The sequence below is a fragment of the Scyliorhinus torazame genome, chromosome 20 (genome assembly GCF_047496885.1).
Source record: "Scyliorhinus torazame isolate Kashiwa2021f chromosome 20, sScyTor2.1, whole genome shotgun sequence".
Taxonomy (NCBI): domain Eukaryota; kingdom Metazoa; phylum Chordata; class Chondrichthyes; order Carcharhiniformes; family Scyliorhinidae; genus Scyliorhinus; species Scyliorhinus torazame.
In genome coordinates, this window is record NC_092726.1 from 1394566 (window position 1) to 1411018 (window position 16453).

At 46.6% G+C, this 16453-nt stretch overlaps 1 long non-coding RNA gene across 1 annotated transcript in view; it reads left to right on the plus strand.

Annotated features, from left to right (window-relative positions):
- Positions 1–16453, plus strand: part of LOC140396721 (uncharacterized) — a 103233-nt gene that overhangs the window by 41163 nt on the left and 45617 nt on the right. Inside the window, exon 4 of the long non-coding RNA XR_011936601.1 lies at positions 4787–4917. This is a non-coding gene — a long non-coding RNA (uncharacterized lncRNA). The remainder of the gene's footprint in view (positions 1–4786; positions 4918–16453) is intronic.

Here is a 16453-nt window from a genome sequence, read left to right on the forward strand (position 1 = left end):
GTGAAGCAAAGTGAATTTGATGTCACTCTGAAAGAAATGAAGACCCATTTGGCAGAGAAGATTTCGGAAGGTAGTATATTCCAGGAGGAAGCTAAGAACTACACACAAGAGAACACAGAGCTGAAGAAAATGGATGGACATTTGGAAGAAAGTTGGGAAAACATATTTCCAAATACATCTAGTGAAGAGATGAAAACAAAGAGCCTAAAATGGCAAGTGTAAGTGGAACTGTTTTCAAAAGAGAGTGAAGATTTTCTAGGATCTAAGCTTGAGCGATAGAGCTGAGAAATTGTGCTCTGCTAAAGAAACGATCAACACCGAGAACCAACTTTCACACACAAAAGATGACTTTGTGAAGGAAAAATGAGAATGAATGAGAACACTGTAATGTCGCTCACAAGAAGAGGATTTGAAATGTTTAAATGATGAACATTCAACCAGGATAGTTCTTCAATTAAAACTTGGTGAACTTGAAGCAATGTTATTGGTGATGTATCCTTCATTTTGAATGGCCAAATGGTGAGACCGTGTCCGTCATGCTCTCCCCCTGACTTCCAACCAAAATAAATAACGATTGAAAAAGTGGGGGGGAAAGTCTCTGCGTCATGCGCAATGCCTGAAACAGGAGAAAAGATTGCTGATAGATCAGAACAGTTGCTTGGAAGCAGAATTTACAACCAACGGTGATGAACTTCAGGCCAATCTTAGCAACATGAAGGTTGAGATACACAATATGAGTGACAAAATCCAGACTTTGAAAGCCGATAAGAGAAATTCTGTGAAACAGATTGATGATCTAACGGGTGAATTGAAAGAATAGAAGGAGCAGCCGGTGACCAGGGAAAACGCATTCCAAACAGAACTGAATGGCGGGGTGATGTCATCAAACATATGTAGGAGTTCTGCCCATAATTCTGTAACAAAGACAACTCAACTTGTATGAAAGTATTCTTAAGCACAAAAAACAACTGGATAAGAAGAAAGTACCCAAAACCTGGGTGAAATTGTGAAGCAAGTGGGAACGAGAGATCCATATTTGAAAAGTAAATGTCCACATACATTGCAACGGCCGACATGACAACGGAAGAAGTGAGAAAAGCATTAAGGAGACGAGCACACAGTCCAACCACCCGCCCCACCAAGAAACAAGTTAGAGTAGCAACCACCGATCAGAGCAAGAGCCAAACTAACCAAGTGCGGTTCAACACAAAAGAATGGAAGAAAAGTAAGAAAACATAACAAAATGTCAGAACAACCTCCAATTGGCAGAACCAGCAAAGATACAGCCTTTCACTCCTCCCAACAGTAGTACGAACGAGATACGGAAGGGTTTTAAGGCCTCCGGGCCTCTTGAACGTTTGAATTCAAGGACATGAAGGGTGGAGATTGATTAATAATAATGTTGCAACTATTATAACAATGTAAGACATCCCCCACGGGAGGAGGGAGGGATAGGCCGCTTCCTGGACCAATTGAGGTTTCCAAAGGTGGAAGAGGGACTGGTGGCGGGATTGGGGGCCCCGATTGGGCTGGATGAGCTGATCAAAGGGATAGGAAGCACGCAGGCGGGGAAGGCACTGGGGCCGGACGGTTTCCCGGTCGAATTCTATAAAAAATATATAGACCTGTTGGGCCCGCTGTTAGGACCTTCAATGAGGCAAGGGGGGGGGGCTTTGCCCCAGATGATGTCCCGGGCACTGATCTCCTTGATCCTGAAACGGGACAAGGATCCCCTGCAGTGTGGGTCTTACAGGCCGATTTTGTTGCTAAACGTAGATGCCAAGGTGCTGGTGAAGGTCTTAGCCACGAGGATTGAGGATTGTGTGCCGCAGATCATCCACGAAGACCAGACGGGGTTTGTGAAAGGGAGGCAGTTGAACGCGAATGTGCGGAGGCTTTTGAACGTTATCATGATGCCGGCGAGGGAGGGGGAGGCGGAGATAGTGATGGCGATGGAAGCTGAGAAAGCCTTCGGTAGGGTATAGTGGGGGTACCTGTGGGAGGTGCTGAAGAGGTTCGGGTTTGGGGAGGGGTTTGTCAGGTGGGTTAGGCTGCTGTATGGTCTCGATGGCGAGTGTGGCCACAAACAGGAGGAGGTCCGAGTACTTTTGGTTGCTCCGAGGGACGAGACAGGGGTGTCCCCTGTCCCCCCTGCTCTTCGCACTGGCGATTGAACCCCTGGCTATGGCACTGAGGGAGTCAAGGAACTGGAGGGGGTTGGTGCGTGGTGGGGAGGAGCACAGGGTGTCACTTTATGTGGACAACCTGCTGCTGTATGTGGCGGACCTGGTGGGAGGAATGCCGGAGGTAATGAGGATTTTTAGGGAATTTCGGGACTTTTCGGGGTACAAGCTCAACATGGGGAAGAGCGTGCTGTTCGTAGTTCATCCAGGGGACCAGGAGAGGGGGATTAGTGAGCTCCCACTAAAAAAGGCAGAGAGGAGCTTCTGGTATCTGGGAGTCCAGGTGGCCAGGAGCTGGGGGGCCCTGCATAGGCTTAATTTTACAAGGCTGGTGGAGCAAATGGAGGAGGAGTTCAAGAGGTGGGACGCGTTGCCGCTGTCCTTGGCGGGTAGGGTGCAGTCAATCAAAATGACGGTGCTCCCAAGGCTTTTGTTCCTGTTCCAGTGCCTCCCCGTGTTTATCCCGAAGGCTTTATTCAGGCGGGTTAACAGGAGTATAATGGGGTTTGTGTGGGCTCGAGGGACTCCGAGGGTGAGAAGGGTGTTCCTGGAGCGGAGTAGAGATAGGGGGGAACTGGCACTGCCCAACCTCTATGGATACTGCTGGGCCGCCAATGCGACGATGGTGCGCAAGTGGGTGATGGAGGGGGAGGGGGCTGCATGGAAGAGGCTGGAGACGGCGTCTTGTATGGATACGAGTCTGGGGGCGCTGGCAACGGCGCCGCTGCCGCTCCCTCCAAGGAGGTATACCACGAGCCCGGTGGTGGTGGCTGCCCTCAAAATGTGGGGGCAGTGGAGGCGGCACAGGGGGGAAGTGGGGGCCTCGGCGGGGTCCCCATTACGGGGGAACCACTGGTTCGCCCCAGGAAGAACAGGTGGAGGGTTTGCGGGGTGGCACAGAGCAGGGATACGAAAGTTGGGAGACCTGTTTGTGGACGGGAAGTTCGCGAGCCTGGGTGAGCTGGAGGAGAAGAACACCTTCAGGTACTTACAGGTAAGGGCGTTTTGCCAGATGGCAGGTGGCGGAATTACCGCGGCTATGGCCACACACAGCACAGGAAAGGGTGCTCTCGGGGGGGGGGGGGGGGGAGATCTCGGAAACTTACCCGGTGATGCAGGAGGAGGAGGAGGCCTCGGTGGTGGAGGTAAAAAGTAAGTGGGAGGAGGAGTTGGTTGAGGAAATTGAGGAAGGGACGTGGGTAGATGCCCTGGGGAGCGTGAACTCTTCCTCATCGTGCGCGAGGCTTAGCCTCATACAATTTAAGGTGCTGCACAGGGCACACATGGCCGGGACAAGGATGAGTCATTTTTTGGGGGTTGAGGACAGGTGTGTTAGGTGCTGAGGGAGCCCAGCAAATCACACCCATATGTTCAGGGCATGCCCAGCGCTGGAGGAATTTTGGAAGGGCATAGCGAGGATGGTGTCGAGGGTGGTAGGATCCAGGGTCAAACCGGGCTGGGGGCTCGCAATATTTGGGGTGGCAGAGGAGCCGGGAATGCAGGAGGTGAAAGAGGCCGGAATTCTGGCCTTTGTGTCCCTGGTAGCCCGGCGAAGGATTCTTCTTCAGTGGAAGGATTCAAGGCCCCCAAGCGTGGAATCCTGGATCAACGATAGGGCGAGGTTTAGTAAGTTGGAGAGGGTGAAATTCGCCTTGAGAGGGTCGATACAAGGGTTCTTTAGGCGGTGGCAACCGTTCTTAGACTTCCTGGCAGAACGGTAGACATTGGTCAATGGCAGCAGCAACTCGGGGGGGGGGGTCACTTTATTATTTTTTATTTTTGTTATTTACACCGGAGGGTCTGAGGGGGTGTATATACTTCTTGTATTAAGTCGAGGTGTTAATGTTAATTTATTATTTATGTACGGGGTGTGGGTATGGAGGGTTATTTTTCTGGACTGTGTTTTGTAGTTAACCCTGTTGGGTTCCTTTTTCATTTTGTTATTGATATTTTATGAAAACCTTTACCAAAAAAAATGTTTTTTAAAAAACAATGTCAGACATAAGGTAAGCTATAATAATTGAAAACACATCGCATAAAGACTTGGGAACAAGTATAGTATAAAGGTGTGGCACATCGAATGTTAATTTGGGTCTAAGTACGGTACTGCCCACAGTAATTTAAAAGAGCACATGACCTGCCCCAGTGTTGGACAGAGCTGCGTGCGCCAGCAAGCATGGAGACAGTTCCTAACTTGTACCTTTCACTGTATATTTATAAATAGGTCTCAGAGATAATAAAGATTTACAGTTAACCTGTGTATTGCTACGAAGACTTCAAACCTACTGAATGGTAACCAACAGCATAAAACTATTACATGAGTCATTAAAATAGAATCAAGATGATCCTACGTTGTAGCTTCACCGCTTTGGAAGGTCATCTTCCAAGTACACCCGGTACTGCTTGTGGCCCTGCTTCCCTACGCTCCGAATGAACTATGCTTGTATGGCTGGATTGATGGAAGGGGAGGGTCAGTACTGAGGGAGTGCTGCTGAACAATCAGATTCCAGATTGTGGAGTGAATTTGTCCACCCTTTTTAAATCTACCTCAAATCCGACCTCTTCTGCTTACAGCCAACTCTCTCCTTATTCCTACCCAACAGACAGCTACTAAACGTTTCCTGGGAAGACCGAATAAGGATAGGTTTTCTGCTTGACATAATCGCCATGCTCCCACTCCAAGACCATCTCCTTCATCTGGAGTTTGCTGTTCTGCACCTCATTGAATCACTAGGTAAGTGTCAGCTTGGTTCTGTTTGCACAACTCACGTCACTGAGCCAAATGGTTTTGGATGTTGCTAAGTCCCACCAAGCCTATCATGCTCAATCTCAGCTGTATTGCTGAGTCAGTGCTGCACTATCAGAGGTGTCTTTCTCTCACCAATCATTGAACTGGGGCTTGTAAAAGATTTGCCAATGTTCAGAATAACAGGGAGTTCTCCAGGTATCCAGGCTAACATTCTTCCTCAACCAACATCATGAAAAGAGATTAACTGCTCATTACCTCACTGTTCATGGGATCTCCTATGTGACAGCAATGACTGCACTTCAGAAATGAATATGGCAGTGGATTGCGTTGGTGTGTCCTGAGGAGGTGAAAGGTGATTTATAAAGGCAAGTTCTTGCACTTCACCCACATTCATATTTGTTTGACAAGGGAGACATTAAAATTAAACCCACATTCTCACACGCATTCAGCTACCAACAGCAGCAACTTTCATCAATGTTGTGTTAAGTAATGGGTTAAGAGTTAAGTAATGCATTAAGAGGCATTGCAATTAGCTGTTTCATTTATGTTAAGTATCCAATGATTGACACTGATATGTAAAGGGGCTTCAGGTGGCCCTTGTGTCAGGTGGTGTGTTGGAGTTTTGTGCAGAGGCTGTGGAAGTGAAATAGATGGTGTTTGCTGAGAAGGAACAGGACTTCTGACTCTTCATACAAAGGTAACTAAAATGTTTAACAATTGGTAGCAGAGGATGGTTGCTGTGCAAATGTGAAGGGTTGAAAGATACAACTTTTCCTGATCAAACCAAGGAGTGAGTGAGAAAAGAAACAAAAAAGGGATATATGGCTGAACCCAGGATAGAGATGGCCGGATATGACTGTCCTCCCTTATTTTCTGAAAGGGAATCGTACGACCAATGGAGAAGTGCAGTAGTTATGTGGACTAAAGTAACTGCCTTGGGAAAGAGAAAACAAGGTATGGCATTGGCTCTTTCTCTACCATATGGCAGTAAAATCCAAAACAAAATGCTTTCTGAGCTGAAATTGGAAGAGTTAGACTCAGGAGGAGGTCTGGAGACTCTATTACAATATATGGATAAGATTTACAAGAAAGATGACTTGTTAAGTGCGTATGAAGCATGGTCGGATTTTGATAAGTTCTGGAAAATGGAGGATATCTCCATGGAAGACTATATAATGGCATTTGGCAGGCTATATAAAAGGCTGCAGAAACACAACTTGGAATTTCCACAGTCTGTGTTGGCCTTTAAATTACTTGACTGTGCTAGAGTGAAAAACATGGATAGGCTCCTGGTTTTGACAGGAGTTCGGTTTACGGATGAGGATACCTTATTCGATCAGATGACAAAAGCTTTAAAGAAGATTCTGGGGAAACATTCGACCCTGATGACTCAAATAGGTCAGCCTGCTATAAAGCAGAATATGGAAGATACACTACTAACAGGATGGTGAAATTGTACGGCTACGAGCAGGGCCCAAGACTATAGAAGGATTTCGAGACAAGGAAATTATGAAGACAGAAACCCAGTTAGAACTTACAATAGGAAGATGAACCCCAGAAATGCACGGGGCATGATAAATCGATGTTTTCGATGTGACTCTCAATACCATTATGTCTTCAACTGTCCAAAATGTTATAATAGAGTATTTGAAGCGACACGTGACACGGAAGAGTCAGAAGAGGAAAAATATAGTGTTCAGAGAGAAGACATTGTCCTATTAACAAGTAGTTTTACGCTGGTAATGAGGGTGTTGGTTGCAGAATCCTTCAACTGTGCTGTATTGGACAGTGGCTGCACATCTAGTGTGTGTGGAATTGACTGGTTAAAATGTTACCTGGACTCTTAGAATGCTGAAAGTCGTAACAAGGTTAAGGAATTTGAAAGTTGCACAAGTTTCAGGTTTGGGGATGATAATATTCTGAAGTCGCTGAAAAGAGTGGTGATCCCTTGCAATATTGCCGGAGTGAATCATTTCATTAGCACGGATGTTGTATCAGGTGAGATACCTTTGCTTCTGAGCAGACCGTCGATGAAGAAAGCACACATGAAACTGGATATGGAACAGGATAAGGTAACAGTTTTTGGAAAGATGGTAGACTTACAATTTACACAGTCGGGACACGATTGTATTCCATTACTGACAAATAATTTTTCAAGTAGAGTGGTTAAGGATGTGTTAATGGCAGTTGAAAATGGGAGTTTCACTGATAAAAAGCTTGTTGTATTAAAACTGCATAGGCAGTTTGCATATCCGTCTCCTTGGAGGCTGAAAAATGTATTAAAGGATGCAGGGGTAAGGGATGAAGACTATATTAAACTGATAGAACAGGTTAGTGATTGCTGTGAAGTTTGTAGGAAGTACAGAAGGACACCAGCACGACTGATAGTAACCCTACCTTTGGCCAGGGATTTTAACAACATTGTGGCCATGGACCTTAAGATCTGGGATAAGGCCATTTTTCCGAAAGGACAACTACGAAGGGTTGGTACAAAGGTGACATACTTGCCTGAAGGGCCTAATCAATGGAAGGATGCAACTGTTATTAGAGCAGGGAAGGCCACTGGAAAGTATAAACATTGGTTGAATGTACAGCATTCAGGGGAGGGAGTTAAGACAATGGATTGGGAACACGAAGTTCAAAAATGGAGGTCACAGAAACTCAGTGCCAGTTCAGATAGTACATCGGTTAGTGAACAGGTCCGCAGGAAAAGGTCGAGAATTTTGAAAGGACATCCCACAGCAGATAGGAAAGATCAAGCAGTAGCAGTACAGAATGAGATACCAGGCGGGAGAGGGGACGTAGTCTGTCAAGATCTCGGAACATGAGTAAAACTACGAATACTAATAGGAGTAGAAGCCCACATGCACGTGAGATTTTGGTGGCTTCAAATAAATTAGATTAAAAAGTTATTAAAGAAGCTAAACAGCAAGAATTGCATAGTTGGAGTGAATTTGGGGTATACACGGAAGTACCGGATAGGGGACAAAGAGCTCTATCCCACAGATGGATTTGCATGGAAAAGGTTCTTCCGGATGGAACTTATAAGGCAAAGGCCAGGCTCGTGGCAAGGGGATTTAAAGAAAACTTAGAAGATCAGGATTTAAGGGTAGATTCACCTACAGCGAAAGGTTATTTTAAAGATCTTCTTGGCTCTATTAGCCACAAAGGCATGGGAATGCAAATCTGTAGATATAAAAGCTGCCTTTTTGCAGGGGCATCAGCTCCAGAGAGACATTTTTCTCCGTCCTCCCAAAGAAGCAGCTAACACAGAAGGGGTACTCTGAAAGTTGAACAAATGTGTATATGGATTAAATGATGCATCTAGAGTCTGGTATTTTTCGGTAAGGTCAGTTTTGTTAAAGTTAGGCTGTTGCCAGTTGAAAGCAGATCCTGCAATGTTTTACTGGCACTATAAAGGAAATCTTTCTGGCATCTTTATGATGCATGTCAAATAATTTTTGTGGGGTGGGACTAGTGATTTTGAAGCTATTGTAATCTCTGGTTTGAGGAAAGAATTCAGGGTCGGAAGTCAGGCTTCCGGTGCATTTAAATATTTTGGACTGGAAATCGGACAGACTAAGTTAGGGGCAACTTTACATCAGCAATCTTATTTGGAAAGCATCAGCCCAATAGCAATTAGTCGTGGATGGGTTTTCACAAAAAGATGCAAGGTTTCAAAGATGGAAAAAGAGCAACTGCAATGTTTAATTGGGCAACTGAATTGGTTAGGTAGACAGACTAGACCGGATGTGAGTTTTGATGTCTTAGAGTTGAGTACAAAAATGAATGATCCCAAAGTGGAAGACATAATAAGAGCAAATAAAGCATTTGGCCAAACTAAAAAAAAATGCGGGAGTGTGTTTTGAGGTTTTAGGTGACCGTAGGCACTTGAAATTCATAGTTTATAGTGATGCGTCCTATGCAAATCAAGCACAGGAGGTTTTATAATTTTCCTTTGGGGAACAATGGTAAATGTTGTCCTTGTGTGGGAAACAAAGAAAATAAGGAAAGTGGTCGAAAGCACTTTGGCTGCTGAGACGTTAAGCTTTGTAGAGGCGGTGGATATGGCCTTTTATATATCTCAGATATTGACAGAAATGTAACTTTTGGATATTGTTAATAATTTTCTGTGATTTTTTTTTCTCTTCAAAGAAAAAAGAAGTGGGAATTGCGTATGTGTTTTTGAGTTTCTTTAAATTTTGTTTTCACCTAATTATTTTTTTCTCCAAGGAAGGGGAGACTGTTAAGTAATGGGTTAAGTGTTAAGTAATGCATTAAGAGACATTGCAATTAGTTGTCTCATTTATGTTAAGTATCCAATGGTTGACACTGATATGTAAAGGGGCTTCAGGTGGCCCTTGTGTCAGGTGGTGTGTTGTTGGAGTTTTGTGCAGAGGCTGTGGAAGTGAAATAAATGGTGTTTGCTGAGAAGGAACAGGACTTCTGACTCTTCATACAACGGTAACTAAAACGTTTAACATGTTGCATCTGTAACAATGGAAACAATTCCCACAGGGCCCACATGTCGGTACTCGGATGAGTAGGTTCTTCGAGGAGGTGGAGGACAGATGTGGGCGGTGTGGAGGTAGCCCGGCCAACCATGTTCATGTTCAAACAAAATTTTGGGCATGTCCGAAACTGAGGGAATTCTGGCTGGGATTTGCAGATGTTATGTCGGAAGTCCTGGAAGGCAGGGTAACTCCGAGTCCAGAATTAGCAATATTTGGGGTGTCAGAAGATCCGGGGGCAAAGGGGGGAGGGAGGCCGATACCCTGGCCTCCTCCTCCCTGGTGGCCCGGAGACGGATCTTGCTGATGGGAGACTCTCGGAGCCCCCAAAATCAGGAGTGTGGGTCAGCGATATGAAAGAGTTTCTCAGTCTGGAGAAAATCAAGTTTGCTCTAAGAGGATCAGTCCAGGGATTCGCCCGGAGTTGGCGGCCGTTCATCGATTTCTTTAACAAAAACTGAACGTTAGCAATAAGGGGGGAGAGGGAAAAAGGGTGGGGCGGGGGGGGGGGGGGTGGAAAATCGGAGGCATGGTAATGTTAAATAAGGACAGGGAATTTAGTATATGGGTAATTGGGGACAGGGCGGGAGAAGTGGGGAACGTGGTTTATTGTTTATTGTTATTTCACGTGGTATTTTGTGCGTCGACCCGCACGGTTGTTTTAGAAATGTCAATATGTTAAATTGTGAAAATTACAAATGCTTCAATAAAATATTTTCTAAAAAAAACAATGGAAACAATCCGAGGCATTTTACAGACAAAACTTGACATTGAGACACACAGGGAAATAATGGGACAGGTGACCCAAAACTGGAAAGAGGTAGGGCTGGATTGTTGTACAGTCCGGAAGACTCGACAGACCTTGTAAAATGGCAGATGGGATTCCGATTAACCACTTGAGATTTAAACGCTCTTTAATGGGTTTTTGAAATAGGAGATTTGTTCACTATCAAGTCTGCAGGAGTGAGAACTGGATTAGATTGTTCGAATTTATTTTTCTAAATCTCCACATGACTCCTTTGGATTTCGGCGGCAGCGCACCGCAGGGGCCTTCTTGGAGGTGAGTAGTGAATTTAAAAGCACTTACCTTTACAGGAGCAGCCCTTTGGATTTCGGCGGCAGCGGTGCGCAGGGGCCTTCTTGGAGGTGAGTAGTGAATTTAAAAGCACTTACCTTTACAGGAGCAGCCCTTTGGATTTCGGCGGCAGCGGTGCGCAGGGGCCTTCTGGGAGGTGAGTAGTTAGTTTAAAAGCACTTACCTTTACAGGAGCAGCCCTTTGGATTTCGGCGGCAGCGGTGCGCAGGGGCCTTCTGGGAGGTGAGTAGTTAGTTTAAAAGCACTTACCTTTACAGGAGCAGCCCTTTGGATTTCGGCGGCAGCGGTGCGCAGGGGCCTTCTTGGAGGTGAGTAGTGAATTTAAAAGCACTTACCTTTACAGGAGCAGCCCTTTGGATTTCGGCGGCAGCGGTGCGCAGGGGCCTTCTGGGAGGTGAGTAGTTAGTTTAAAAGCACTTACCTTTACAGGAGCAGCCCTTTGGATTTCGGCGGCAGCGGTGCGCAGGGGCCTTCTGGGAGGTGAGTAGTTAGTTTAAAAGCACTTACCTTTACAGGAGCAGCCCTTTGGATTTCGGCGGCAGCGGTGCGCAGGGGCCTTCTGGGAGGTGAGTAGTTAGTTTAAAAGCACTTACCTTTACAGGAGCAGCCCTTTGGATTTCGGCGGGAACCGGAAGTTCGACCTCTGGCAAGTCCCCCCCCCCCCCCAACCAATAAATTCTGGTGGAGAGGAAACCCGAGACACTACACGTGTAGTGTCTCCCACCCGCCCTCCTCCTCTAACCTAATAATAAGACCCATTGGTGTAAGGTAAGTGCCATATTATATTATTATATTATTAGCATTGTGCAGGTCAAGGATTGGAGGTGGAGGAGCAGTCTCTGTCAGCGAGAGAACCTGAGAACATCTCAGAAGGTAAGCAAGTGATTTTTACTTTTATACCTGTTTTTCAAATTGTGTGTGTCGGGGGGAAACTGAAGTGACATCACAGAAAAGCTGTGACCTGAGTGGCTGGTTGGGATTCTAACCTAAATTTTTTTGAGTATTTGGGAACTAATTAAACATAATAACTTAATTATAATTTAGAGGATATCTAAGCCAGAGATCGGAGAATATTATAGTTAGCTATCGCATTTCTATTAGAAATCTAGTGCTAGGAAACAGATAGTTGACAGTAACTTTGAAATTTAAAAAAAGTATTTAAAAAAAAAAAAAAAGACAAATTTTAATTTTAATTAATTGGCGCAATGTCAGTTAGAGGGGTGCTGTGCTCTGACTGTGAGATGTGGCAGGTCCGGGAGGCTTCCAGCGTCCCGGATGGCTTCATCTGCAGAAAGTGCACCCAACTGCAGCTCCTCACAGACCGCATGGTTCGGTTGGAGCAGCAATTGGATGCACTTAGGAGCATGCAGGTGGCGGAAAGCGTCATAGATCGCAGTTATGTAAGTGTGGTCACACCCAAGGTGCAGGCAGAGAAATGGGTGACCACCAGAAAGGGCAGGCAGTCAGTGCAGGAATCCCCTGTGGTTGTCCCCCTCTCGAACAGATATACCCCTTTGGATACTGTCGGGGGGGATAGCCTATCAGGGGAAAACAGCAGCAGCCAGAGCAGTGGCACCACGGCTGGCTCTGATGTTCAGAAGGGAGGGTCAAAGCGCAGAAGAGTAATAGTTATAGGGGACTCTATAGTCAGGGGCACAGATAGGCGCTTCTGTGGACGTGAAAGAGACTCCAGGATGGTATGTTGCCTCCCTGGTGCCAGGGTCCAGGATGTCTCCGAACGGGTAGAGGGAATCCTGAAGGGGGAGGGCAAACAGGCAGAGGTCGTTGTACATATTGGTACTAACGACATAGGCAGGAAGGGGCATGAGGTCCTGCAGCAGGAGTTCAGGGAGCTCGGCAGAAAGTTAAAAGACAGGACCTCGAGGGTTGTAATCTCGGGATTACTCCCTGTGCCACGTGCCAGTGAGGCTAGAAATAGGAAGATAGAGCAGACAAACACGTGGCTAAACAGCTGGTGTAGGAGGGAGGGTTTCTGTTATCTGGACCACTGGGAGCTCTTCCGGGGCAGGTGTGACCTGTATAAGATGGACGGGTTGCATCTAAACCGGAGAGGCATAAATATCCTGGCCGCGAGGTTTGCTAGTGTCACACGGGAGGGTTTAAACTAGTATGGCAGGGGGGTGGGCACGGGAGCAATAGGTCAGAAGGTGAGAGCATTGAGGGAGAACTAGGGAATAGGGACAGTGTGGCTCTGAGGCAGCGCAGACGGGGAGAAGTTGCTGAACACAGCGGGTCTGGTGGCCTGAAGTGCATATGTTTTAATGCAAGGAGCATTACGGGTAAGGCAGATGAACTTAGAGCTTGGATTACTACTTGGAACTATGATGTTGTTGCCATTACAGAGACCTGGTTGAGGGAAGGGCAGGATTGGCAGCTAAACGTTCCAGGATTTAGATGTTTCAGGCGGGATAGAGGGGGATGTAAAAGGGGAGGCGGAGTTGCGCTACTTGTTCAGGAGAGTATCACAGCTATACAGCGAGAGGACACCTCAGAGGGCAGTGAGGCTATATGGGTAGAGATCAGGAATAAGAAGGGTGCAGTCACAATGTTGGGGGTATACTACAGGCCTCCCAACAGCCAGCGGGAGATAGAGGAGCAGATAGGTAGACAGATTTTGGAAAAGAGTAAAAACAACAGGGTTGTGGTGATGGGAGACTTCAACTTCCCCAATATTGACTGGGACTCACTTAGTGCCAGGGGCTTAGACGGGGCAGAGTTTGTAAGGAGCATCCAGGAGGGCTTCTTAAAACAATATGTAAACAGTCCAACTAGGGAAGGGGCGGTACTGGACCTGGTATTGGGGAATGAGCCCGGCCAGGTGGTAGATGTTTCAGTAGGGGAGCATTTCGGTAACAGTGACCACAATTCAGTAAGTTTTAAAGTACTGGTGGACAAGGATAAGAGTGGTCCGAGGATGAATGTGCTAAATTGGGGGAAGGCTAATTATAACAATATTAGGCGGGAACTGAAGAACATAGATTGGGGGCGGATGTTTGAGGGCAAATCAACATCTGACATGTGGGAGGCTTTCAAGTGTCAGTTGAAAGGAATACAGGACAGGCATGTTCCTGTGAGGAAGAAAGATAAATACGGCAATTTTCGGGAACCTTGGATGACGAGTGATATTGTAGGCCTCGTCAAAAAGAAAAAGGAGGCATTTGTCAGGGCTAAAAGGCTGGGAACAGACGAAGCCTGTGTGGCATATAAGGAAAGTAGGAAGGAACTTAAGCAAGGAGTCAGGAGGGCTAGAAGGGGTCATGAAAAGGCATTGGCAAATAGGGTTAAGGAAAATCCCAAGGCTTTTTACACTTACATAAAAAGCAAGAGGGTAGCCAGGGAAAGGGTTGGCCCACTGAAGGATAGGCAAGGGAATCTATGTGTGGAGCCAGAGGAAATGGGCGAGGTACTAAATGAATACTTTGCATCAGTATTCACCAAAGAGAAGGAATTGGTAGATGTTGAGTCTGGAGAAGGGGGTGTAGATAGCCTGGGTCACATTGTGATCCAAAAAGACGAGGTGTTGGGTGTCTTAAAAAATATTAAGGTAGATAAGTCCCCAGGGCCGGATGGGATCTACCCCAGAATACTGAAGGAGGCTGGAGAGGAAATTGCTGAGGCCTTGACAGAAATCTTTGGATCCTCGCTGTCTTCAGGGGATGTCCCGGAGGACTGGAGAATAGCCAATGTTGTTCCTCTGTTTAAGAAGGGTGGCAGGGATAATCCCGGGAACTACAGGCCGGTGAGCCTTACTTCAGTGGTAGGGAAATTACTGGAGAGAATTCTTCGAGACAGGATCTACTCCCATTTGGAAGCAAATGGACGTATTAGTGAGAGGCAGCACGGTTTTGTGAAGGGGAGGTCGTGTCTCACTAACTTGATAGAGTTTTTCGAGGAGGTCACTAAGATGATTGATGCAGGTAGGGCAGTAGATGTTGTCTATATGGACTTCAGTAAGGCCTTTGACAAGGTCCCTCATGGTAGACTAGTACAAAAGGTGAAGTCACACGGGATCAGGGGTGAACTGGCAAGGTGGATACAGAACTGGGATAGGTCATAGAAGGCAGAGGGTAGCAATGGAGGGATGCTTTTCTAATTGGAGGGCTGTGACCAGTGGTGTTCCACAGGGATCAGTGCTGGGACCTTTGCTCTTTGTAGTATATATAAATGATTTGGAGGAAAATGTAACTGGTCTGATTAGTAAGTTTGCAGACGACACAAAGGTTGGTGGAATTGCGGATAGCGATGAGGACTGTCTGAGGATACAGCAGGATTTAGATTGTCTGGAGACTTGGGCGGAGAGATGGCAGATGGAGTTTAACCTGGACAAATGTGAGGTAATGCATTTTGGAAGGGCTAATGCAGGTAGGGAATATACAGTGAATGGTAGAACCCTCAAGAGTATTGAAAGTCAAAGAGATCTAGGAGTACAGGTCCACAGATCACTGAAAGGGGCTACACAGGTGGAGAAGGTAGTCAAGAAGGCATACGGCATGCTTGCCTTCATTGGCCGGGGCATTGAGTATAAGAATTGGCAAGTCATGTTGCAGCTGTATAGAACCTTAGTTAGGCCACACTTGGAGTATAGTGTTCAATTCTGGTCGCCACACTACCAGAAGGATGTGGAGGCTTTAGAGAGGGTGCAGAAGAGATTTACCAGAATGTTGCCTGGTATGGAGGGCATAAGCTATGAGGAGCGATTGAATAAACTCGGTTTGTTCTCACTGGAACGAAGGAGGTTGAGGGGCGACCTGATAGAGGTATACAAAATTATGAGGGGCATAGACAGAGGGGATAGTCAGAGGCTTTTCCCCGGGGTAGTGGGGTCAATTACTAGGGGGCATAGGTTTAAGGTGTGAGGGGCAAGGTTTAGAGTAGATGGACGAGGCAAGTTTTTTACGCAGAGGGTAGTGGGTGCCTGGAACGCGCTACCGGAGGAGGTGGTGGAAGCAGGGACGATAGGGACATTTAAGGGGCATCTTGACAAATATATGAATAGGATGGGAATAGAAGGATACGGACCCAGGAAGTGTAGAAGATTGTAGTTTAGTCGGGCAGTATGGTCGGCACGGGCTTGGAGGGCCGAAGGGCCTGTTCCTGTGCTGTACATTTCTTTGTTCTTTGTCTGCCCATGATGGTCAATGGGTCAAATAAAAGAATAATACTGTGGATGCTGCGTCAAATGGCCATATGGCCTCGAAACGTTAACAATGTTTCTCTTTGCACAGATGCTGTCACACCTGCTGAGTTTATCCAGAATTTTTTGCTTTTATTATGTTTAATGGGTGAGGTGGTTTGGATGGTATGAGGGATGGGGAGGGGTGGGGGGGGCAAGAATTTGCATTTCATTGACATGAAGAGTCTGTGGGCTCAGGGGGAGTGGGTGACTGGCATTTATTGGCAGGGAGGATAGGGTCATGTGAGGGTGAGCAGGCCGAACAACTTTTGAAACAACTGTGGCAAAGGCCTGGAGGACTGAGACAGACCTTCTATCCAGCCCACCTTGACACTCACCTGCTCCTGTGGCTACTGACACTCTGCTTCCTGGGTTGGTGGGCCTGACTCCACCCTGCACCCACCGCCCCAGAGCGGAAATTGTACCACTCGTGATATTTCTTTACCGAGGCAGGTCCAGGCACGAGCTACTCGTGTAGTCGTGAACGGTGCCATATAAATGACAAGCCTTTTGAACAGGGCCCACTGATGAAAGGTTGCAACCAAATTGAGTGAATCAGCTTGTACCATCCAACCCTCAATCTTGCTCTGGGACACCGTAGAAATCCGGTGTGCTTTTTCTGAGAAGTGTGTTAAGGGAGGAGAAAGAAGTGGAGAGGTTTAGGGTGGAAATTCCAGAACTTGGGACTCAGGCGGCTGAAGGCACATCCCCCAGTTGAGG